The 25,183-nt window shown below is 36.9% G+C and overlaps 1 protein-coding gene and 2 long non-coding RNA genes across 3 annotated transcripts in view; 2 read left to right on the top strand and 1 right to left on the bottom strand.

Annotated features, from left to right (window-relative positions):
• The window catches only part of LOC110886741 (probable glycosyltransferase At5g11130), a 57,909-nt gene that overhangs the window by 6,321 nt on the left and 26,405 nt on the right, over positions 1 to 25,183 (bottom strand).
• LOC118483240 lies at positions 1,497 to 10,828 on the top strand. Its single transcript, XR_004869977.1, has 3 exons — positions 1,497 to 1,927; positions 2,674 to 2,749; positions 10,787 to 10,828. It is a non-coding gene; the product is annotated as an uncharacterized LOC118483240 (long non-coding RNA).
• LOC110886743 lies at positions 17,545 to 19,251 on the top strand. The gene is made up of 3 exons (XR_002562966.2): positions 17,545 to 17,947; positions 18,699 to 18,774; positions 19,210 to 19,251. It is a non-coding gene; the product is annotated as an uncharacterized LOC110886743 (long non-coding RNA).

The raw sequence follows: 25,183 nt of genomic DNA, 5'->3' as shown, positions 1-25,183 counted from the left end.
GTTAATTATTTATTTATCAGGTGGGTCGTGAGTTATTATTTTAGATTGGTTTGAATTTATGCATGGAATAAGCATGGCCTCAAGACTCACGTTGATAGTGCATGACTGAATAGAATACAAGCATTTGTGGTTTTTATATTCTAGTTTATCTAAAAAATTATTTGAACGATGCACGGTTAGAATATCATTAACCGGGTTAGTAGTTAATATGTTAGTATTACCAAATTAATACTAAAATCCCCTTGTTTGGACTTAAACCGAGAACCTTCAAAAGAAGCAAAGCTTTCCGTCTCACCCTTAACCACTAGGCTAAAATATCCATTACTATCAATAGATTAATTATTAAGTGGATTTGGTAAAACTTTGAGGTTTGATAACCAACAAAACATATATTGACATATTTGGATTCGATAGAGGAATTTAATCCTGAATCTTTATTTTAATAAATTTCAGTTTTATATTTCATGTCGTGTGAATTGTTCTCTATTCACATATATCATATATAGGTGAGGTTTTTTTTTTTTTTTTTTTTTTTAGAAACTGTAGGTACACTTCTGTTGCCTATTTGCATACTTAGGCTTTATATACTTTGTGTACAGAGCTATATGCAGGGTATATAATGCATGAAATTCAGGCGTCTGGCTAGCAATCATTAGCACAGAATACTAGGGTTTATATACGATGCGTATAGAGTTATACGCAACGTATATAACCCACGGTGAATCAGGCGGAATAAACTCTCGCGCCTTATCCACCTCCATGATGGTCTGAAGAGACTGCCAACAAACCGCCCAGTGTCCATCAACATGCATTCTCCTAAGCTTGGTGCAACGGCTAACAGCCTCGGACTCCGGAGAAAACTCCAAGTATGGGTGACCCGTAGGTGGATTAGCCGGCTGACGCTACTGCTGCTACTCCACCTACTCCTGCAGCTCGAGCTTGTCATCCATATCCTCGTCCATCATCATCCCGAAAACCAAAAAATAATAAATTTTTAGAGCATTATAATATTATTTTATGTTTTTTAGTCTGTTATACGCTCGGTATAATAAATAATATCCTATATTTAGGATGGTGGACGCTCGTTACGTTGTGTAACATCCGCCAAAAATGAGTACTAGAAAAATCCGACCCGTTTTGAAAATTCAGATCCGAACCATTTGTAAACTGGTTTGAATCATTATAATTAAAATATCTATATTTGACCCGACTCTGATTTTTTTATGAAACTTAAGCCATATGATAGAGAAAAATACGCTCGTTTAAATAATATATTCGTTTTTACAAAACGTAATATCCTTCGAGCTATATGAGAAAAAAAAAAAACAAATTAAGCAGCTATATTAATTATATATAAAATAATTAGACATAATAATAATACCAAAACAATGTCACGAATCTTATATTTTTTTGGCCAAAATATTTATTTATTAATAAACAAAATCAAAATTTTTATAATTCAATAAAGGTCCTTTTAACCCTATAAGGCTCCTTCTTTTTCCTCTTGATGCAACACACCACAAAACCCTACAAACAAGAAGCAGCCGCCACCTCCATTGTTATTATGTTTTAACTCCAACAACTCATAACCCAAGCAACCTTTTGTCTAATCCTAGGTTCATCGCATGGGCATGGTGTTAGTTCTTTGATCGAGTATCGGTTTTATAGCATTCGAACATTGGGTTTAGTTAGTGTGGTCTCGGGTTCGTCTTGGAGTTTTGCTCTGTTCCATAAATCCATATCTTACATTGCGGACTTCGATTGACGAGGTATTCGCCATAGCATGCGCCCCACCGTCATGCCACTCCGTCGCTATCGGGTTTCACACCATATCTCGCTGTAGCCGTGAACCACCATTTTTCGCCGCTGTTAGCCACGACCACCGACTGTTGTTGTTCGGCCTTCCTTCTATTGTCCTACGAAACTGGTATCAATTTTTTTTTTGTTTTTTTTCCTGGCTTCATATTCATTAAATATTAAATTAAGACTTATAAAAAAAATGGAGTTCATGACACTTTGATATGGGAAAACTGATTTGGGATAAGGAGTTCATAGAATCATAAGTTAAAATTAATTAAAAAAAATTATGACTCTTTCAATAATTTTCTAGCCTGACTCGCTGGTGATTTTAATTAAGACATTTTTGTTTTATTTAAACTAAAATATTTTAGTTCATGATATCCTATGCTACTTATTTACAAATTAGTTTGCTAAAATGTATTTATTTAACTAGTATATCTAATTGAAAATCATCAGTAAGCTCTTTACGCGATTATAATTAAACTAATTAATTACTAGAATTAAACCAATAACTTACAACCCTATCTTTATGTAGACTTTATTTTCTGTTCTATGAATAATTAAAGGTTGTCATGATTTCTCTTAGAACTAAAATAGTTATATTCATTAAACTTAAAAATTTCTGAACAAAAAAAGAGGGTTTAAACAAAATATAAACTTAATTATTTGCAATGGTAAAATGTCGGGACAACTCCTAACCTTCTAAAAGGTGATGGCTATATGATCTCACTCGGCTCTTTCGGGATCTAGGAAACGATAGTGATACAAGGCATACCTTGCGGAAAATAAATATTAAAATAATTAATCCTTTCATGACGTTGTGGTTTTTTTTTTTGTATTCTTTATGATTAGAATTTGTATTTTATATCTTAGGGATATCTCTTCGCCTTTTTGGAGTACTTTATTTTTTTCATGTGCTTATTTCAACGAATCATTGAACGCAACCAATGTGAGTATACTCGTATTTTCCCCTTTTTACTTTTACCACTTTTGGGGTGTAACATGTTTACTTATTGAAACTTACACATGAACTTTTGTCTAAACACATGAACATTCCTATAACATGCTTGTATATGTGATGGCTTGATACTTTAAATTTGGGTGATTCTTATGTGTGGAACTTATCATTAACTTCGTACGAGCCAAACCGTGACATATGTAGCGCTATAGGATTAACGACCCGCCTCTACTGTGTAGGTCCCTTTTTCGCGGAGGATTACGAACCTAAACCTTGTTATACAAACCTACTAGCGAGTGCGGAATCCAAGCTAGCAAGCAAACCGAGTTAGTAGCAAGTAGAGAAACAAACACACAAAGATTCACCGATTAACACTAGTCGTATTAATGCAAATGAAGGTTCGGTTACAAGCTCAATGTTTACAGAAGTGTTCTATAAACTCTCTAAGTGTGTGTGTGAGTTCTGGGCAGAAGGCTCTCTAAGCTTCTATCTCTTGGTGTGTAAAATGGCAGAACTTCAGAACTCCAGAACTAACTCACACTCAACACATGCATGGGTATATATACCCAGCTCAGCAGGTCTGGTCGAAGGATTCGACAGATGGTCCGAAGGATCATCTGTCGACCACATGTTACACGAAAGATCAGCATGGACCTCGAAGGATCATCCTTCGAGGTCTAATGGTCGAACCATGGTCGAACCATATCTTTCGATCACCTCGAAGGATCAGGTGTATCCTTCGAGGCTATCCTTCGATCAGAACATCTTTCAACTGTTGTCCAAGTCACACCGGAGGATGGTTGACTTGGTCAACTTACAATACAAATCAGGACATCGTTTATATCAGACCGAATACAGACAAAGTACAGACACAAGTGCACCAACAAACTCCCCCTTGGCTGTAGCTTTGTCTTTGATCTCTAATCTTTGTCTTGTTCTTCTAAAAGTGTAGACTTGTCTGGAACTTCGACAGTCTTTGGTCTTCAGGTCTTCAAGACTCTGATGTCCTATCATGTCTTCAATGCCGGAGGATCTTCAAAGTCTTCACGTCTTGAAAGTAGAGAGTGTATCAACAAACTACCCGTATCATGTAGGAAGTGTGTTGACAAACTCCCCCTTAACATAAGCTCCCCCTTGAGTTATGCTCGTGAAATACTTTAACTTTATGAAGTAAGATCCTTGTGGTGTTGATGATGGCCAGCAGCAACTCGATCATCTTCATCTTTTGAGCGCCTTCTCGTCGTGTCTTCATTCCAAGGCTTGTCATCGACCATGTTCTCCTAGCCTTTAGAATCTGCACATGCAAGAAATCTAAACGCGTAATGAGAACAACTGCTTGGAATAGTATAAACAAATGACACACGAGTGACCATGTCAAAATCAAACACCGTCCGACAGTTTGAAAGTTTAATAAATTTATCAATTTTAAATTCTAACTTTCAAAATCTGCAAATTTTGACCGTTTATGAAGATTTAGTCAGTTCGGTTTTCAGTCAGGTTTCAGGTAACGAAGACTTGAGCTCCAACATCGTACGATCGAAAATAAAGCAGAAATAAAATCTTTTTGGCTTTTATAAAGTTTATATTAAAACAAGGATTTTAGGCGTGTTTTTGAAATTAAAAGATAACAATTTAAAATCCTTTGAGTGTTATCAAACGACATCACCGCTAATGTCGTGCTGATATGCACCAAACGATGAAACTGTTTAAAAGAACTAATAAAGGTTAAGCAGTAAATAAATATATACAAACATTCTTTTTGCGAGTTTCGAGGGTAAGAGAATCATATCAGTGTACGGTCATGCCAAAACGCTCTTGTTGTTCAGTTAGTTAATATTAAGATAAGCATCCTATAACAATTATCGGTATTGTTGTCCACTTAAGCTCAACTTATCAGATGTAATCATGGCGAGGGGATACGTTAAGGTATGATTTATACTTACCGACCGGTGTTCATCCACATCACGACACATTCCCGTATCAAGGTATGCACGAGTGTTCATCTTACCGGTGAGTATACCGATTATCATCTGTTTGACCGTATAAATTGTGAGATACTCACTTATTTTGATTTGAAAACAAGCCCTATGTGATATAATCACTTATTGATGAGGAACTTGATTTTCGTATGCATGAGGGCACAGGTGCAAGTCCGTGAACAGGTCAGTACTTCCGTACAGCAGAGAGACGAACTTGACACCCGGAAAAATGTGATATTTTATCACTTATTTGATTTGGACATGTGATTGTTTATCACTTATTGAGGTCGAATGCAGTATGCAATATGTACACGTATGTATAGTATCATGGAAGATCTAGACTTGCGTCCCCGTTATTTTTCAGTAAAAGATACAACCATGATACCCAGATGATAAGCAGCATAAAGACCGAATATCTCAGAACCTCGGCAATCTATCAAACGGAATTTCGGTACTAAGACCATATGCCAATGAATGGTTCCCACCCGATCTTCAGTCGATTAAGATTTATATCACCCTGCACACTTTAAAATGATTGTGAGCCTACCGATACATCTTATATAGAGCTGCTTATCGTTTTGCATTTAAGGTTTAAAGAGGTTAGGATAGACCACTGATGTACTATCATTTTCTCTTTTGCTCGCCAGGAAACTCATTTTTGATTTTCTATTGTTTTTGTGTTTTTGAAATTTTTCGATGTTTTTGGATTTTCTGATTTTTGGATTTACTCCCCCTAAAATCAATAAACTAAGACAAATTTAAAACACAAAGTTATTTACAAAAATGATTTTCCGATGCTGGTTTTACTCTTGCTTGACCTTAATGCCGTTTACCAAAATTAAGTTTTATCAGAAAAGATTTAACAAATTTTGGAAAAATGAGTTGGCATGTCGGTAAGCGGTGCGAACCATGACAACATTGATGAGTTTCACATTGAAACAATCACGTGTGAGGTGATATCCGAGATCAACGTGTCAGGTCAAAGAGTGCTGTACGAGATAATAACAATTCACAAAGCAGCTAAAATATCGACAAGTATAGGAGAGATTAAGGATTTAAAGGCGTATCCTGCAACTGTTCCGTGCATTGCAAGGAATCTAAGCACTCCCCCAACTTAATATTCACCCGGTGTGAACTTCAAGGTCGAATGTGCAGCTACTGAGAAATCTCTTGACAGCAACAAGCTCATAAACCTCCGGGTCCGGCTGGTCTTCCACATTCCACCAGCGAAGGTCTTTGACTTTCTCTTTCAGAAATGGTGTGCGGATGTTCAATCCATGCCAAGGCATCGGCACACATTTCACTTCATTCGTTCCTGAGGACCCGATCAAAAACCATAATGACCAACTTTTGGCACGTTCTTCATTTGGTCGAATTTTTGCAACTTCATTCAGCCACATTTTCTTTTTCTTTCCTCTTTCTCCATCAAAGGCAACAATTTCTTCTGTCGCCTATCTTGTGCAAGGACATTCCACCATCAACAATCCTAAGACTATCAATAGTTCCTCCTGGAACTTCCTGCACACTCACTCAGAGATTAGTTGGAGAGAGGGACCCAAGCCTTCACAGACTTGGGTCGTCCGTCATCATCGAGAATTGTAACATCCATTTCCCGATGATTCGGAATTGATGTAGCTCCCCCTGAAACAGTTACCGGTTTTGGTATCCAAATCTCTTTCTGTTTTTCATGTTTAACATCCAATTTAACAGATTTTGTTTGGATAATCTCCGGTTTTAAAGTCTTTTCAACTTCTTTTCTTTGTTTCTTTTTCTGTTTCTTTGCTCGCTGTTTAACAAGACGAGGATCCTGTTTTGATGAAACAGATCTTTTATGGTAATTGTTACCATGGGGGGCATCAATTTTTGACTTTCTCCTGGTGAGATATGGACAATTCTTAATGATGTGTCCATACTCACAACATTCAAAGCATGATCTCCGCTCAACAAACCTCGGAGTATCATAACTGCAATAGCCGGATGATGAGCTTCGTGATCTTGAGGTACTTGGTCCTACATCACAACCGTTTGTGTGTTGTGTATAGTTGTTTTGACTGTTTCTTTTCAAAATTTTACTTTGTTTAACAAAATCCTTATTGGATTTGTTTTTGGAAGTATCAATTTTATCAGTCCCTCTTGATTTCACGAGGTTTATCTTCCGAACCTTTTTCTTATTTTCGCCCTGTTTGCCTTTTCTATTCTCTTGGGCGGCATGATTTTGTTCACGGGGATCATCAACCTTTGCTTTCAGCTTATGAAGATATGGACAATTTCGAATGATATGTCCAATTGTTCCACACTCAAAACAATATCTTCGTTCAACAATCCCCGAAGCATCATGTGCTCGTCTTGACGATGATGATGAACTTTGTGATCCCGAGGTACTAGGTTTTGAACAGTTTGGATCATTTCTTTTCAAAACTGTTGCTTGTTTAACAAAATCTAAGTTAGATTTGTTCTCATAAGTTTCGATTTTGTCCGTTCCCTTAGATTTCACAAAGTTCACATTCTTGTTTTTCTTTTGGGTCTGTTTCTTCTGACCCTGAGTCGGTGCCTTTCCTTTAGGTTTGGCATGATTCTGCTGTTTTTGTACTGTTGGTAATTTCTTATTCCCAAATTGTTTTCGAATTTCAGCCTTTGGAATAGGAGGACACTGTGTAACTGTAACACGTGGTCCTGTCTTTCCCAAAAATTTACTTGTCGAATCTTCAAAGACTTTACTTATTAAAGATTGATTAACATTCTTAATAGGAAAATCTTTGTCAGAGTAGATTTTATCATCACCAACAAGAGTGTACAGCAAATTCACACCCTCCGACTCTTTTGCAGACGAGGACTCGATTGCAACAGTCTTAGCGGGTTTTGCAGGAGGATCACATAGAATGTAATTCTCGAGAGGTATGTCCCCATTTTTGACTTCCGCATCAGACTTTGCTGGGATGGTATCATCAGATTCATCATCAGAAGAATCAGCATCCTCAATGATGACTGGAGGATCCTGATTCAGTTCAGCAGAGGACACACATGCATCTGCTGAAGTATCTGAGTCTGGTGATACATCTTTCTTGTATCCGAGTCCTGCTGCAAACTCCTTTACATCTAGAGGAACAGATGGTTCAAAGAACACTCTATCCTCCTCGTCAGGCATCGCATCATAATTGTGTCTCACAGGTGGTGGACATTTCTTATATCCTATGCATGTGACATCCCGTTTTTCTTTCTGAACGTCAATGATGTGATCCAACACATAGCTAGAGCTCAAATAACTATCTAGCTTAAGTTGGATCGCATCACTTTCGGTTTTCACACAAGCCATTTCTTTTTGCATTGTCTCAAGACGTGAGATATACAAATTAATTTCCGTTTGTTTTCTGGAAACCATTTTAGTCAATTCAGTTTTATCTTTCTTTAACGTCTCAATCATTGACTTAAATTCTTTTTCATGGTTTTCATAAAACATATTGGCTTCTGTGCATTTTGAAAGATCCACGGTCAACTTCTGGTTGTGGATAAATGTCACATCATATTTCTCTTGCAAAGCTTCGTGTTTGCTTTGAAATTCACACCACTTGGCATTCAATGAAACATGTTTGTCTTGCAAGTCAAACAAACTAGCTTGTACAGCATCATGTTTGCCTTGCAACTCAGACATGTTTGCCTTTAATCTAGCACAATTATCACAATCTACAGCAGTTGGTTCATTAACACATACCTGACTGGAATTACTCTCAGGTGTTGGCCTTTCTGCATCAGAATCAATACCAGATCCATCCTCACTTGAACTTGAAGTTATATCACCTTCCACTGAAGTTGAAACATCTTCACCTGAACTTCTAACATGTTCAGAACTGTTATCATTCCCCGAGGATCCACCATTGCTGACATCTTTGACAATTTCAGCATACAACGCCGTTTTTGTCTGACTACTGTTCTTGGGATTAAGAAATGACGATTCTACAGTAGAATAATGGTGTTGCACGGCAACTGGGGGTAATGGATTTCCATACATGTCTGTGGTGGGAGCTGGCTTTACAGGAACTAGTTTTGGATTGCCAAAACAATCTGTGATTGTGACGTACTCCGTTTTTAATGGAGCATGTGAAACGGGTCTTGCAAACGAAGTACTGGAAGTTCCAAAATACATATCAGAATTGCATGGCACACTGGATCTTGCAGAAAACGTACTGCTCTCTGCAGTTGACGGATTACCCCATGCTGGATTCATTTTTTATCAGAAAAATGAAAACTATATCAATGTCTCAAAGGATAATAGCCACCCGAAAGATCACACAGCCGAAGGATCCTGGTTGCAAGATCTGAGATCACAGAAACTTGTTAACAATAAACTGACCACAATCGAAAGATCAATTATTGTTCGAAGGATCAACAGTACTCGAAAGATTACTGTTGAGTCTTGAACAATAATATCGAAAGATTCAAGAACTCGAAGGATTCCCTTTTGAAAGATCCTTATCTTTCGAGTCAAATCCCTATCTTTCGGACACTTATCTTTCGAATAGCTAACTTCCGAAGGATCACACTTGTTCGAATGATCAACAGTGTTCGAAGGATCACTGTTGACTTTCGAGCACTGGCTTCGAAAGACTCAAAATCTCGAAAGATTCACACTTGAAAGATCCTTATCTTTCGAGATAAAACAACTATCTTTCAAAAAGATTCCCTGATCGAAAGATGTGTTTCGAACTTCGAAGGACTACTCGAAAGATGTTTATCTATCGAGCTGTCACTGATCGAAGGATGGTCTTTCGATGTCGAAGGATATCTTTCGATGTCGAAGGATATCTTTCGAATGAGCACTGACACACTGACACAGATGTGACGGGTTGGTGAAAAGGTGATGGGTAGGTAAGTCAACTTTCGGCAGAATGGGTATGGCAGGCTGACAACTTTCCCACCAACCACGATTTTGAAATAAAATATGCCAAAAATGGAAAACTTAACCCAGAAACCGGTGACCGGAACTTTAACCGGAATATTGCCGGAATTCACCAAATCACTCAAAAACAAGTTTTCAAGTTACCCAACCCACTTTAAACACTCCCGGTTAGTTTAGACACGTTTTTACTCAAAGAAAATGCAAGAAACCAAGTAAAAACAGGTGCAAAACCAAGTGTTTCAACACACCAAAACTTGTAAAAACCCGGTTTTAAACAAGGTTAAGAGCCTTAGCTCTGATACCACTTGTAGGTCCCTTTTTCGCGGAGGATTACGAACCTAAACCTTGTTATACAAACCTACTAGCGAGTGCGGAATCCAAGCTAGCAAGCAAACCGAGTTAGTAGCAAGTAGAGAAACAAACACACAAAGATTCACCGATTAACACTAGTCGTATTAATGCAAATGAAGGTTCGGTTACAAGCTCAATGTTTACAGAAGTGTTCTATAAACTCTCTAAGTGTGTGTGTGAGTTCTGGGCAGAAGGCTCTCTAAGCTTCTATCTCTTGGTGTGTAAAATGGCAGAACTTCAGAACTCCAGAACTAACTCACACTCAACACATGCATGGGTATATATACCCAGCTCAGCAGGTCTGGTCGAAGGATTCGACAGATGGTCCGAAGGATCATCTGTCGACCACATGTTACACGAAAGATCAGCATGGACCTCGAAGGATCATCCTTCGAGGTCTAATGGTCGAACCATGGTCGAACCATATCTTTCGATCACCTCGAAGGATCAGGTGTATCCTTCGAGGCTATCCTTCGATCAGAACATCTTTAAACTGTTGTCCAAGTCACACCGGAGGATGGTTGACTTGGTCAACTTACAATACAAATCAGGACATCGTTTATATCAGACCGAATACAGACAAAGTACAGACACAAGTGCACCAACATACTGAAACTTTGGTTATGTCATGAGCAAGTTGCGTTTTCTTGGTTTGATATGTTAGACACATGCCATATTTAATGTTTATCTTGAATCGCATGCTTGCTATGAGGAATTGTTCACACTTTTATCTTATGCTATGTATGTACCAAACTTGTATACTCGCCTTTGCTTTTGCATTGAATTATTTTAAACATGTTACAGGTTGATGAGGACGATGCTAAGAAAAGAAGTAGCGTTGATGCCTAGATACACATATAGACGTTAGGGTTTAATATGTTGTATCAAATTTTGTTATGTTATCATGTTGTTATGTTAAACTTGTTGTATTTGAATTTCTTGTAATGTTGACTATTTGAAGTTATGAAATGAAATGAAATTTGGAATTTCTAAATATTGTCACAAATAGCGTTATGATGTCTCTAGCAATCTTCACACTTCGTCTCATCCCGATGTTTCCGCCATTGGTTGGGGTGTGACAGATTGGTATCAGAGCCATAACTATAGGGAATTAGGAAAAGTAGGAATGCTTTCACCTAGTCTATAGTTTTAGAGCCTTATTCGTATGCTTTGCTTGGACTACTACATGATACCTTATTTGTTACTTATTTATGCTCTTTTAAGCATGTATGTTACTCATGTGTAATATTTGACATGTTATTCGTACGCATTAAAGCTTGTTCTATTATGTGATAACACTTGTTTTATCATTTCATTATTTAAGTACCATTCTTGATATGCTTTCTTATGTGTTTATACTTGCTTGTGTATTTCCTTCAACACACACTTCCCTCATACATTTTACTTGATTATTCTAAATCCGACAACACTCATATTGTACAAATGAGACGAATTCACCAAAATAGGCGTGAAACCCACAATTTAGTGAACGACTCTCAATCTATCTATTCTTCTTTTTACACGAGATATCGCCATTGAGCTAGGAGTGAAATCCACATCTAAATGGCAAATCTCAAATTTCAAATTCTAGTGGACCCTCGTCAACATGTCGAAATTTAAATTTTGACCCGACGAGTACCAACCACACTTAGGATACGAAATCGTCAAGATAGGGGTGAACCTTGATTTTTTCATAAATCCCGCCAAGTCTCGAAATTTCGATTGATTTGGGACATGTAGTAACCGGAAGGGTAAATACCGTTAACCGACTTGTCGGCGAGAGTATTTTACCTATTAGGCCAAAGCTCCTCAAATTCAAAAGACTTTTCGACCACTTTGGTTAGTCAAAGTTCCGTTTGGAACACTCCAAACTTTGGTCAAACATGTGTTTCTATTGTTCATTTTATACGATGCAATCTTTCAACCTCGAGTTTACCTTTGATTTCTCTTTTCACACGCACAACATATCGAACCTTTTCGATACATTTATATATGCATGATTTTCATATAATTTAAATTCATATTCCTTGTAACAACTAGTGGAGAGGTATCATCGAGATTGGAGTGACTTCCTTACCTTGACGATTGACTCCACCCCTCTTCCCTTAAAACGACCTCACCAACGGATTCGGGGTGATTCCCTTACCTAGGTGATCGTTACCAATACTTTCTTTAATAGACTATATTACGTAAACACGATCATGTTTATACCTAAATCATTTATCATGTATTTCAAAATGCTTCATTTATTTAAACGTACCTCTTATTCTATAATCTATTTTCACATCACTCGATACAACAGTTAAATTCAAAACATGTGGGCAAGGAAACTTCATGAGAACCAACAATTTTCAATGTATGTAAATCCTTTTAAAAACAAGAGTAGCATTTCTAATCTTTTCACAAAGTACCCTATCAAAGATGTTTTATATTATCTTTACATTCACGACCTAGATTCTACGTACCAAGCCAACTCAACCTATTTTGATAAACTTCACGTTTCACTCAAGCCATTATACATACATAACATATTACACGTTTTAGTCGATATCTCACAACAATCTCGCACGTATCACTCGTTTTCTTTTCTTTTATACTCAAAACTTCTTAATTATTTACGCACTTAAATTCATATACTATTAATACCGTATACAAAATCCTTATCTCTTACACTAACATTCATATTCGTACATTTTACGTTATACTCATATGTTACACATATATTCAGACTTATATTCATATTCATCCAATTATACTTACACTCACATTTATATAATTACGTCTACACTAATATTCATATTCATGTTTACACTCATACATCCTACTTATACCTATATCTGTACAACTATGCTTAAACTTACATTCACACTCTGTACACCTATATTATTCATACTAAATTAATTATGATTACACTTATATTCATATTGATACTCTCATTTATACAATTTATGTTATACTCGTACTCATCTGTATACTCTCATCTATACGATTTACGTTTATGCTCACGTGCATTCGTTTATGCTCGAATTCGTACCCACATTTATACTCATTTTCATACGCGTTATGCTTATAGTTTTACTCATACTCCTGACATGCGTTTTGTGTTATTGCTCTCATGCGTGTTCATGTTTAAACTTATACTATGCTCATGTTTTTTACTCAGAATTTATACTTTCGCACCTATACGCAGGCGAAACCCGAGGGATTCGCATATGTTGCTATACTATTTGGAACGCAAACGTGCTTACATGCTACACTTTTATACACACACAATCTTACTTTCAAAATTGTGAATACCCTGATTCATACACAATTAGTACAAGCTATGCGGACCATGTGACGATCAATGTAATCGCGGGTGCACACGGGATTATAGTGATAGTAGTATGAGAACCATAGAGTGTACTACTATGTATGGTAAGACACGGAATGTAACATGACACCGAATACGAAATGAACGTCACATGGTCAAAACATGGTGGATACGCCGCTGGTACTTCATATATATAAGTGTTTTCAACATGTTGCCAAACTTTCGTAAAACGTGCCATGAGAAATTCAGTGTTTTGGAGACTTTTTGACCTAATACAAACTTAAACAACTCACGAACGCATTGCTAAACGCGCGATATCCGATTATCCACGACGAGACATCATTCTTAACACACTACTTTCGTTTGTCCAATACTCATATCTTTTACAATAGATCGTCCTAAACGTGCAATCCCTAAAATATCTCTTTACTTTTGAAACTATCTTCCATTCTTAATTACGCGCAAACGTTACTTAGTGGGCCCATTATCACCAAAACCTTTTGAAATCATAAATATTTACCATCCCAGTTTCTCACCAATAAGCAATTTTTTACAAACATGTGAATATGTGATTTTACCAATACGCCTTAACCTATAAAACTTTTCTTACAATCTATGGTGCGGGCCGCACTTTTCATCAAAATACATACTATTTTTTTTCTTCTTAGGTAACATCCTTTTTAAAATACTTCCCACATCGAGTTATTTAAGCTTAGTCAAACTCGCTTTGCCTACACACACATGCACGTTTTACCCTCAAATCACCTTAGTCAAACGAACCACTTTTATAAACCTACCATTTTCGTTCCTCAAAACTTCCATGCATTTTCAACACGTTTCAAACTTAAAAATTTTCGATTTTAGCCAACCATTTTAGCCAAAATACCTTTTCGCCTTTCTCTTGAACAAATTTCGGGACGAAATTTCCTAAAGGAGGGGAGACTGTAACATCCGCCAAAAATGAGTACTAGAAAAATCCGACCCGTTTTGAAAATTCAGATCCGAACCATTTGTAAACTGGTTTGAATCATTATAATTAAAATATCTATATTTGACCCGACTCTGATTTTTTTATGAAACTTAAGCCATATGATAGAGAAAAATACGCTCGTTTAAATAATATATTCGTTTTTACAAAACGTAATATCCTTCGAGCTATATGAGAAAAAAAAACAAATTAAGCAGCTATATTAATTATATATAAAATAATTAGACATAATAATAATACCAAAACAATGTCACGAATCTTATATTTTTTTGGCCAAAATATTTATTTATTAATAAACAAAATCAAAATTTTTATAATTCAATAAAGGTCCTTTTAACCCTATAAGGCTCCTTCTTTTTCCTCTTGATGCAACACACCACAAAATGTTGATGCAGATTTTGTGTCCGATGCTTGTCGAATAGATTAGTTATTATTTTATGCTGAATTTGTAATAGTTAGTGAAACGGTCAAACGAACGTGTATAGACCCGCTCGTTTGAAGTGGTCAAACGAGAGGGTTGTTGGTTTGACTGTGTGTGTGTGTTGCTAGACAAAGTTGCTGTGTTGTCATTGGTGTCGAAGGATAAGGCATCGAAGGATTATGAATATCCTTCGATGAGCTCGAAAGATACCCATCGAAGGATGGACCTCGAAGGATATCGAAGGATATCATTCGAGGTATGTGAGTATCTTTCGAAGACTGTCTGATCGAAGGATGATGTTTCGACCAGTCAGTCTGATCCTTCGACCTGCAGTGTTTGTTTTGGTATAAATACCAACACTTTGTCATTTGCAACACAAGAGTGAGAGCACAAGTGTGTGCTAGAGAGAGAATGGAGGTCTGAGACCTCACCGGGAGAAATCACCACTTGGTTTCTCCCCGGATGTATACTTCTTTGGTATTAGTTCGGTTGTCATGTAACCGGGCCGACTTGTAATGTTTACTACCGGATTAATACAAAGTTTGTTATGTTTATCCTCTCTTATCTCTTCCATCTTTGAACATTATCATGAAAATCACGGGTTGGATTCCGAAAACCGGACCTACAATTGGTATCAGAGCCATGGTGCCCGATTTAGTAAAACTAACCGTTTACTAAGTCACATGTGCTCTAGATCTGTGATTTTTGTGGGTTTTTGTTCAAGATGTAAAAAAAAAGGTGAAAATGAGAAAAACCCAGATCTGGACCCGGATATCCAGATCTGTGCTAAACCGGGTGTTGGGTTTTATGTTTTTCTCTAAAATACTCAAGTTTTCTTCATCAAAACAACGTGTACAAGCATTTTCGTCAAATCTGCAGATCTCACCGTCACCGTGTTCTTGATGTTCTTGACAGCTTCAAATTTTCGAAAGATGGTGTTTTGTCCATCGAAAGATTGAACAGATTTCGAAGGATAAAACAAAATTCAAATTTCAAATTTTCATGCTTCGAAATTTGCGAAAGTTGGTCACCTACCACATCAACTTTTCTGACACCTGTCGTACTTTCTGTCCTTGTGTCAGGACCATCGAAGGATATCTTTCGATCTCGAAAGATCATCCTTCGAACAAGGAGATTCGAAAGATGAACAGGAGTGCTCGAAAGATCATCAGTTCTTCGAAGGATCAAAAAGACTTCGAAGGATCAAGTCTGAGGTGTACGAAGGATCAGCCATGTCCAACTTCGAAAGGTGTTCGAAAGATCTGTGACATGTGCTCGAAAGATGCTCGAAAGATATGTGACATGTGCTCGAAAGACTTCGAAAGATCATCTTTCGAAGCTATCTTGGTGTTTATCTTTCGTTTGATGCAGGTGTTTCGAAGGATCCAGATGTTGTGGAATTTTATGAACTCAGACAGTGTGTTGGGGTTAATCATTTAATTCACTTGGAGTCGGGTCGGGTGTTCGCAAGCATTATTCATACCGGGCTTCAAAGTTTCAACATCAAAATTCGTACGGGATTTGGGAACACGCGGGGTGATGCAGCATGATGAACACAAGAGATGATGAAGACTTGATGTTTGAAAATGTGGGGTAGTCACGGTTACCGATGCAATGACAAATATGGTAACGCGACTATTATGGGCCAAACACAACAGTTCCGCTTGGTGGAGGGAATTGGTGAATATTTGACGACAGTTTCTTTGAAGTGGAAAGAATCTGTTAAGGTTTAGAGATTTTGCCAAAGAAATGGGGGGATAAAAATTTTTTCATTTGTTGAATTTCTTCGGTAAAATTCTAAACGCAATCTCAGGTGGTAGAGTTTATGATCTTCTGGTGATTCAAACGGTTCAGCGTGGAATGTTTTGCACAGACACTTGAAGATCAAGACTTGATGCAGTTGTTTAAGAATGGAACCTTTATCATATGCCGGTTGGAGTTTTGGAAGATCAGCGGAAGATCGGTCAATTGATCCTTTTGAGGAAATTGCACAACACTCAACACGGATACGCGTACTTTGAGGGGGAAATCTTATACAATGAGCATCAGGATGCTACTTACCTGGATCATCGGTCAAGGGGGAATTTGTCTACACAGAGAAGATGAATACTTGGCTGAAGATTGATTGCAATTGCATTTTCAGCATTCGACAGCAACGGACAAGGGGGAATTTGTTGATGCAGATTTTGTGTCCGATGCTTGTCGAATAGATTAGTTATTATTTTATGCTGAATTTGTAATAGTTAGTGAAACGGTCAAACGAACGTGTATAGACCCGCTCGTTTGAAGTGGTCAAACGAGAGGGTTGTTGGTTTGACTGTGTGTGTGTGTTGCTAGACAAAGTTGCTGTGTTGTCATTGGTGTCGAAGGATAAGGCATCGAAGGATTATGAATATCCTTCGATGAGCTCGAAAGATACCCATCGAAGGATGGACCTCGAAGGATATCGAAGGATATCATTCGAGGTATGTGAGTATCTTTCGAAGACTGTCTGATCGAAGGATGATGTTTCGACCAGTCAGTCTGATCCTTCGACCTGCAGTGTTTGTTTTGGTATAAATACCAACACTTTGTCATTTGCAACACAAGAGTGAGAGCACAAGTGTGTGCTAGAGAGAGAATGGAGGTCTGAGACCTCACCGGGAGAAATCACCACTTGGTTTCTCCCCGGATGTATACTTCTTTGGTATTAGTTCGGTTGTCATGTAACCGGGCCGACTTGTAATGTTTACTACCGGATTAATACAAAGTTTGTTATGTTTATCCTCTCTTATCTCTTCCATCTTTGAACATTATCATGAAAATCACGGGTTGGATTCCGAAAACCGGACCTACACAAAACCCTACAAACAAGAAGCAGCCGCCACCTCCATTGTTATTATGTTTTAACTCCAACAACTCATAACCCAAGCAACCTTTTGTCTAATCCTAGGTTCATCGCATGGGCATGGTGTTAGTTCTTTGATCGAGTATCGGTTTTATAGCATTCGAACATTGGGTTTAGTTAGTGTGGTCTCGGGTTCGTCTTGGAGTTTTGCTATGTTCCATAAATCCATATCTTACATTGCGGACTTCGATTGACGAGGTATTCTCCATAGCATGCGCCCCACCGTCATGCCACTCCGTCGCTATCGGGTTTCACACCATATCTCGCTGTAGCCGTGAACCACCATTTTTCGCCGCTGTTAGCCACGACCACCGACTGTTGTTGTTCGGCCTTCCTTCTATTGTCCTACGAAACTGGTATCAATTTTTTTTTGTTTTTTTTCCTGGCTTCATATTCATTAAATATTAAATTAAGAGTTATAAAAAAAATGGAGTTCATGACACTTTGATATGGGAAAACTGATTTGGGATAAGGAGTTCATAGAATCATAAGTTAAAATTAATTAAAAAAAATTATGACTCTTTCAATAATTTTCTAGCCTGACTCGCTGGTGATTTTAATTAAGACATTTTTGTTTTATTTAAACTAAAATATTTTAGTTCATGATATCCTATGCTACTTATTTACAAATTAGTTTGCTAAAATGTATTTATTTAACTAGTATATCTAATTGAAAATCATCAGTAAGCTCTTTACGCGATTATAATTAAACTAATTAATTACTAGAATTAAACCAATAACTTACAACCCTATCTTTATGTAGACTTTATTTTCTGTTCTATGAATAATTAAAGGTTGTCATGATTTCTCTTAGAACTAAAATAGTTATATTCATTAAACTTAAAAATTTCTGAACAAAAAAAGAGGGTTTAAACAAAATATAAACTTAATTATTTGCAATGGTAAAATGTCGGGACAACTCCTAACCTTCTAAAAGGTGATGGCTATATGATCTCACTCGGCTCTTTCGGGATCTAGGAAACGATAGTGATACAAGACATACCTTGCGGAAAATAAATATTAAAATAATTAATCCTTTCATGACGTTGTGGTTTTTTTTTTTTTTTTTGTATTCTTTATGATTAGAATTTGTATTTTATATCTTAGGGATATCTCTTCGCCTTTTTGGAGTACTTTATTTTTTTCATGTGCTTATTTCAACGAATCATTGAACGCAACCAATGTGAGTATACTCGTATTTTCCCCTTTTTACTTTTACCACTTTTGGGGTGTAACATGTTTACTTATTGAAACTTACACATGAACTTTTGTCTAAACACATGAACATTCCTATAACATGCTTGTATATGTGATGGCTTGATACTTTAAATTTGGGTGATTCTTATGTGTGGAACTTATCATTAACTTCGTACGAGCCAAACCGTGACATATGTAGCGCTATAGGATTAACGACCCGCCTCTACTGAAACTTTGGTTATGTCATGAGCAAGTTGCGTTTTCTTGGTTTGATATGTTAGACACATGCCATATTTAATGTTTATCTTGAATCGCATGCTTGCTATGAGGAATTGTTCACACTTTTATCTTATGCTATGTATGTACCAAACTTGTATACTCGCCTTTGCTTTTGCATTGAATTATTTTAAACATGTTACAGGTTGATGAGGACGATGCTAAGAAAAGAAGTAGCGTTGATGCCTAGATACACATATAGACGTTAGGGTTTAATATGTTGTATCAAATTTTGTTATGTTATCATGTTGTTATGTTAAACTTGTTGTATTTGAATTTCTTGTAATGTTGACTATTTGAAGTTATGAAATGAAATGAAATTTGGAATTTCTAAATATTGTCACAAATAGCGTTATGATGTCTCTAGCAATCTTCACACTTCGTCTCATCCCGATGTTTCCGCCATTGGTTGGGGTGTGACACGTTGCGTCGACCTAGACGTTGAACTGGACGTACGCTCATTACGTACTATATAATAATAATATTATATGTTTAGGATTCGTTACGGATTCGACGCTGGTTACGAACATACGCTCGTTACGTTGACTTCGACGATATAGTAATAAGACTATATATTTAGGATACTTTACGGATTCGACGCTCGTTACGGACATACACTTGTTACGTCGACTTCGACATCGAAGCCGGATTAATATATTTTTTTGTTTCTTAATGATTATCATACGCTCGTTATGGACATACACTTGTTACGACGACTACAACAATATAATAATAGTATTATATATTTAGGATTCGTTACAGATTCGTTGCTCGTTACAGACATACGCTCGTTATGTCAACTATGATAATATAATAATACTATATATTTAGGATTCGTTACCAGGGGCGGTTCTTAGAAGGCCTGTGGCAGGGCCACGGCTCGGGCAAGTTTTTCGGCCGTAGTGCTAATTTTCTGCATTTCGATAGAAATTTTTTTATATATACTATGTTTGGCCCGGGCTTGCCCGGGTTTTTTTTAGTGCCCGTCTCTTTCGGCCCTGACACGTTCAACGGGCAAGATCCGCCACTGTTTGTTACGGATTCGACACTCGTTACGGACATACGCTCGTTACGTCTACTACAATATAATAATACTATATATTCGACGCTCGTTAAGTGGTTTGACCATTCAACCCGTTTTTGCTATGTCTTCAAAAATTAACAACCCTTGTTTGAGCTTTATATAACCCGTTTCATCTAGATAATTGCAAAAATATTCATTTAGTTAAATTCGGAGAATGTTTTGTCATTTGGTTGTTTGATAGAGGGGCAAAGTGAAGGTTTTGAAAAAAATCCGACCCTGGGGGTATATATACTATATACTAAGGGGCTGTTTGGTAGCCTCTTAATGACCATTCAGATGCTACCTCTTAATGGTTTAAAACCTCTGAATGAATAAGAGGTAACCTGAAGTCTGAATGGTTAAGAGGTAACCTCTGAATGGTAAATCATCACATGTCACATTCTTCTACCTTCTCATTGGTCAAATTCTTAATGATTCCATTAAGAAGTAGCCTTTTAATGACCATTCAGAGGCTACCAAACAGCCCCTAAATCCGCATATAAGCCGGTGGCTTTATAGCCTAGTGGCATTCTGGGGTGGGATAAGACTTTGGGACCTATAGGTTCTGGGTTCGATTCTCATATGGGGTTTTCCCATATTTATTGGGTATTGGTGTATAGACATTATGTCGGATGGATATGATCGGGTGGTTCCGCTGGTGGCACGATGATACTTCAGTAGTCCGTCAGTGGTTATGTGGTTATGATTGGGTAGTTCCGCTGGTGGCACGATGATACTTCAGTGATCCAAATTTGCCGTTCAAAAAAAATCCGCATATAAACAAACAAAGAAACCCTAATTCGATGGAAGACGAAGAAGGTACGTACGTACGTAATCGAGCCGATCTCGAGTAGCTCGCAAGCCGCTCGGCTCGTTTGCACCCCTAGTTATGATGATAAGTAACCACATTTACTTTTTTTTTATCATGTTAGTGTTGAACAATTTTTTTATACCTAATGCAGAAGTGACTGGAGGATCCATTTTCAAGATTTTGGCCGGTATAGTGAGCAAGTACTACACTTTTACTGACCATTTTAGTCAAGATTTTTATATCTATATATATCTAAAATTTAGTTACATGTTGTGTTTTAAAATCTACATTTATGATGTTTTAAATGCAGTACTTAAAATAATATTGCAAGTTTTAATGCTTATAGTACAATACTAAATGAGATTAGTTTAGGGATAAAGTTGTCTTTCTACATAACTATTCAATCAATCATAAAATATTAAATTAAAATAAGATAACAGACCCTATAGTATTAAACTGAATTGGCTTAAATGAAAATTGAATCCTATTTAATACTCTCTCAAACCATAATTTATTAATTGAATTAAAATTAAAATTTCTACATTATTTAAGATGACATATGAAAGGTCTTATGTTACCTCCTACTCACACAAAAGCTACAATAAATACATATGAGAAATGTGAAGTAATGTCGAAACTATGGGTCATAATTTACTTGTTACAAAACCTTTCATTCCTCAACATTCAAAGAACCCTATAGTGAGGCTTTTAATAATGGAAAGTGGAAAGGGTTTCCTATTCTTTATATCTCTATTATTCTCTTCAATTTTTTAATTCATGATAATCACAACTCAACTCAACTCAAATTGAATAAGATTCTGGTCCATTCTTTGTCTTCCTCCGTCTTTTCCCAGAAGCCGTCTGCCGATTTTGTGTTAAGGTCAATGTTAATCGATATTGTATTGCTCAATGTATTAAATTGATCTCCATTTTTCTAAAGTACCGAACGCTTTCGTTTGTTTATTTTCACTGCCTATTAAGGTGTATCATCATCACATATATTGATTTTGATTGTGATTGGCAGTTGAATTGGACACCACAAGGCCGCCTTAGCAAAATCCTAGACGGTGAGGAATATCAATTCATATCAAACTATATGTTATTGATGTATGATTTCATCTAAATTTGTTAATTAACACAGGCTTAAGTAGTAGCAGAAATGGCGACTTCACGTAAGGGAGTTCGGTAATGGAACCCAGAGCGTTCAATTCAGCAAGGAGCCGAATAACCTTTAAAATCTCAACTCATGCAATCACTCTGGTAATTTTCAAAGAATTTTATTAGAATTGCAATGATTTAATTTTTGATGGTTACGTTAGTGTTTTGATTGTGATTGTCAGTTTTGATTGTCAGTAAATGGGTGGTAGCGCCCAAGGTGTCTAATGCATAGAATTTGTTTACCACTTGACACCATTGATCTCTAAGACCATCCGTAGTGGGGCATTATTTTTGAAAAAAATCCAAAAAAAAGTCCCCCACCCCATTACATAGGGCATTATGGGGCATTATTTTTCAAAAAAAATGGGTTAGGCGTGTTTATAAAAACGCCACTTTTGGATTGTGATGGGTTGACTGGGTTTTGACTGGCCAATGAGAAATTAGTTTGGTTTTTTTTTTTTTTGTTTAATGATTGGAAGGGCATTATTTGGGCATTATTCCCACTACGACACTTTTGCAATAACGCCCCATGCTGACTGGACTGCCACGTGTCGGATAATGCCCCATGGTGGGGGCATTATTTTTCTTAACCACTACACATGGTCTAACGTCAAAACTTGCAATCTGGGTGTTACTATCCCTAAGACCACCCGTAGTGGGGCATTATTTTTGAAAAAAATCCAACCCCCCCCCCCCCACCCCCATTACATAGGGCATTATTTTTCAAAAAAATGGGTTAGGCGTGTTTATAAAAACGCCACTTTGGATTGTGATGGGTTGACTGGGTTTTGACTGGCCAATATGAAATTAGTTTGTTTGTTTTTTTTAATGATTGGAAGGGGCATTATTTGGGCATTATTCCCACTACGCCACTTTTGCAATAACGCCCCATGCTGACTGGACTGGCACGTGTCGGATAATGTCCCATGGTGGGGGCATTATTTTTCTTAACCACTACACATGGTCTAATGGTCTAATGGTCTAATGTCAACTTGCAATCTGCGTGTTACTAGAACCAAGGCAGGGTTGATTTTTCATTTAAAAAGTTAGTATTTTTATTTAGGTTATTATATGCATATGTTGGCTTCCATAGCAAAAAAATAATTTAGCTAATGTCGCCTTCCATAGCAAAAAATGATGCTAATGTTGGCTTCCATAGCAAAAAATGATTTACCGTGATCTTGGCCATGTCAAAACATTGATAGTGGTTGGTGATTGATGAAAGTAAGAGACAATTGTTGAATTAATAAACATGGCTTTAAAATGACAAGGTTATGAAAAATAACGAAATATTATGTGTTACAAAAGCCAAACATAAAGTTGTATTAAAATTTTATGTGCTAGAAAAACCTTTTTTCATATTTTAAATAATATACACTCAACATTTATTATACATAAACAACGTAATAAGGCTAAAAAAGTTGGGCTCATGGTATCTATATTATAATATTCCTATAATAAGTAGTTTATTAGAAGCGTAAAGATGTATGTCGGCATGGTGGTATAATCTTGACTACATGTATTGCTTTCAAATAATAAGCTTTTCTTAAGCAAAATGTTTTCCTCATTTTGGTTTAAGTACTTTACAATTAAAAAAAGATGTTCATCAACTTTACCTCTGTTTACAATATACTAATGTCATTTTGGTTAAGGTCAAATCAGGTTTGCATTAGAATGTAATATACACTTAGGATATGTCATTTTGGATAAACATAATATTGGTTATCATTTTTGAATCAAATAGTTAAAGTTTATAGTTATGTTGGTAATATATGCAGAGTGCTGAATTCACCTGTCATGTTGAAGTCAAACGCATACGCAATAGCCAAGAGTGGTTCAGGCTGACATGTGGCGGTGGGAATTGCATGAAAGGTGTGGGGCGTGAAGACAACGATATGTGGTGTGATGGGTGTGAAAACCCCGTTGTCTTCCCGAGAGCAAGGTTTGTTTCTAAAAATGTTTAGTTGTATTAATTTGTAGCCATTCTCATGCAGGCTTATAACTGAAAATAAATTACAAACCTTACACAGTTTCAGGCTAGAACTCGAGGTGTTTTACTCAACAGCCGAAGCTGTCGTTGTTTGCTTTGAAGACACCGCCCAACGCTTGACAAAGACCACTGCTCATAGTATACTCACAGCAGAGTCTGGCCTGTCACACGTCTACAGCCTTTATTCCACTGACATACAGGATAAGTTCACTCCGGTGATGGTAAGGAACGCTGATGGAAGCATTTCAACACTGCCGAATTGTTTGAACTCTCTTGTGGGCAGCACTCAGACCCTCCAGCTTGATTCGTGTACGTATTATGATCATGGCCATTTTGAATCCTTCAACTGCAAGAATGTCCTCCTAGACGGGGATGGTTGTAAGCCCTTTGGTTCTTCCATACCTCCATCGATACCCGCCAAAGACAAAGGGGTGTTACCCATACCGACACCAGTTAAGCGCGTTGAAGCAATCGGAAGGTATATATCGGCTTACACTTTATTCGTGCCCTGTTTAATAAACCATTTTAATTAAAGATGTGCTATTTACCTTTCTACTCGATCTGAAATGTTCTTTACATACCTGGTATATGTTTACTCTATTTTAAAATTAGGAGGCTACAACAGTCGGAAACTTGAGTTCGTAAATATAAAAGTGCATTGTTCTACATTAAAAATTAGGAATAAAAAAACTTGGTAACGCATCACTTCGAATGTGTAAAGACATATAAGGGGAGAAGTTGGTTTTTGAAAAAAAAAATAAACTTGGTGTCGTTATAAATGGAAAAGCAACAAAAAAACTTTCAACTATAATTGATTGATTTCCATAAACAATGTAATTGTGCATATTTATTTTTGGATAACCGTCTACATAAATGTTTCGTGCTTTTCCTTCCCAGGCCTGCTTATGCAGATTCGGATTCAGAAGAAACAGTTGACAGTGACCCACATGAAAGGTATACCGTCTGCACTTAGTGTTAGTAATGAAAACCCGTACTACTTTTCGATGCATATATACGTAAACATAGTATACCATTTTTAATAGTTTTCTTTTCGTTATTTCACCGCAGTCAGTTGGCTGGTGATGGGATTGGGGATG

Source organism: Helianthus annuus, chromosome 10 (genome assembly GCF_002127325.2).
Source record: "Helianthus annuus cultivar XRQ/B chromosome 10, HanXRQr2.0-SUNRISE, whole genome shotgun sequence".
Classification (NCBI taxonomy): Eukaryota; Viridiplantae; Streptophyta; class Magnoliopsida; order Asterales; family Asteraceae; genus Helianthus; species Helianthus annuus.
Note: the sequence above shows the minus strand (reverse complement) of the source record. Positions and strands in the feature narration are given on the sequence as shown.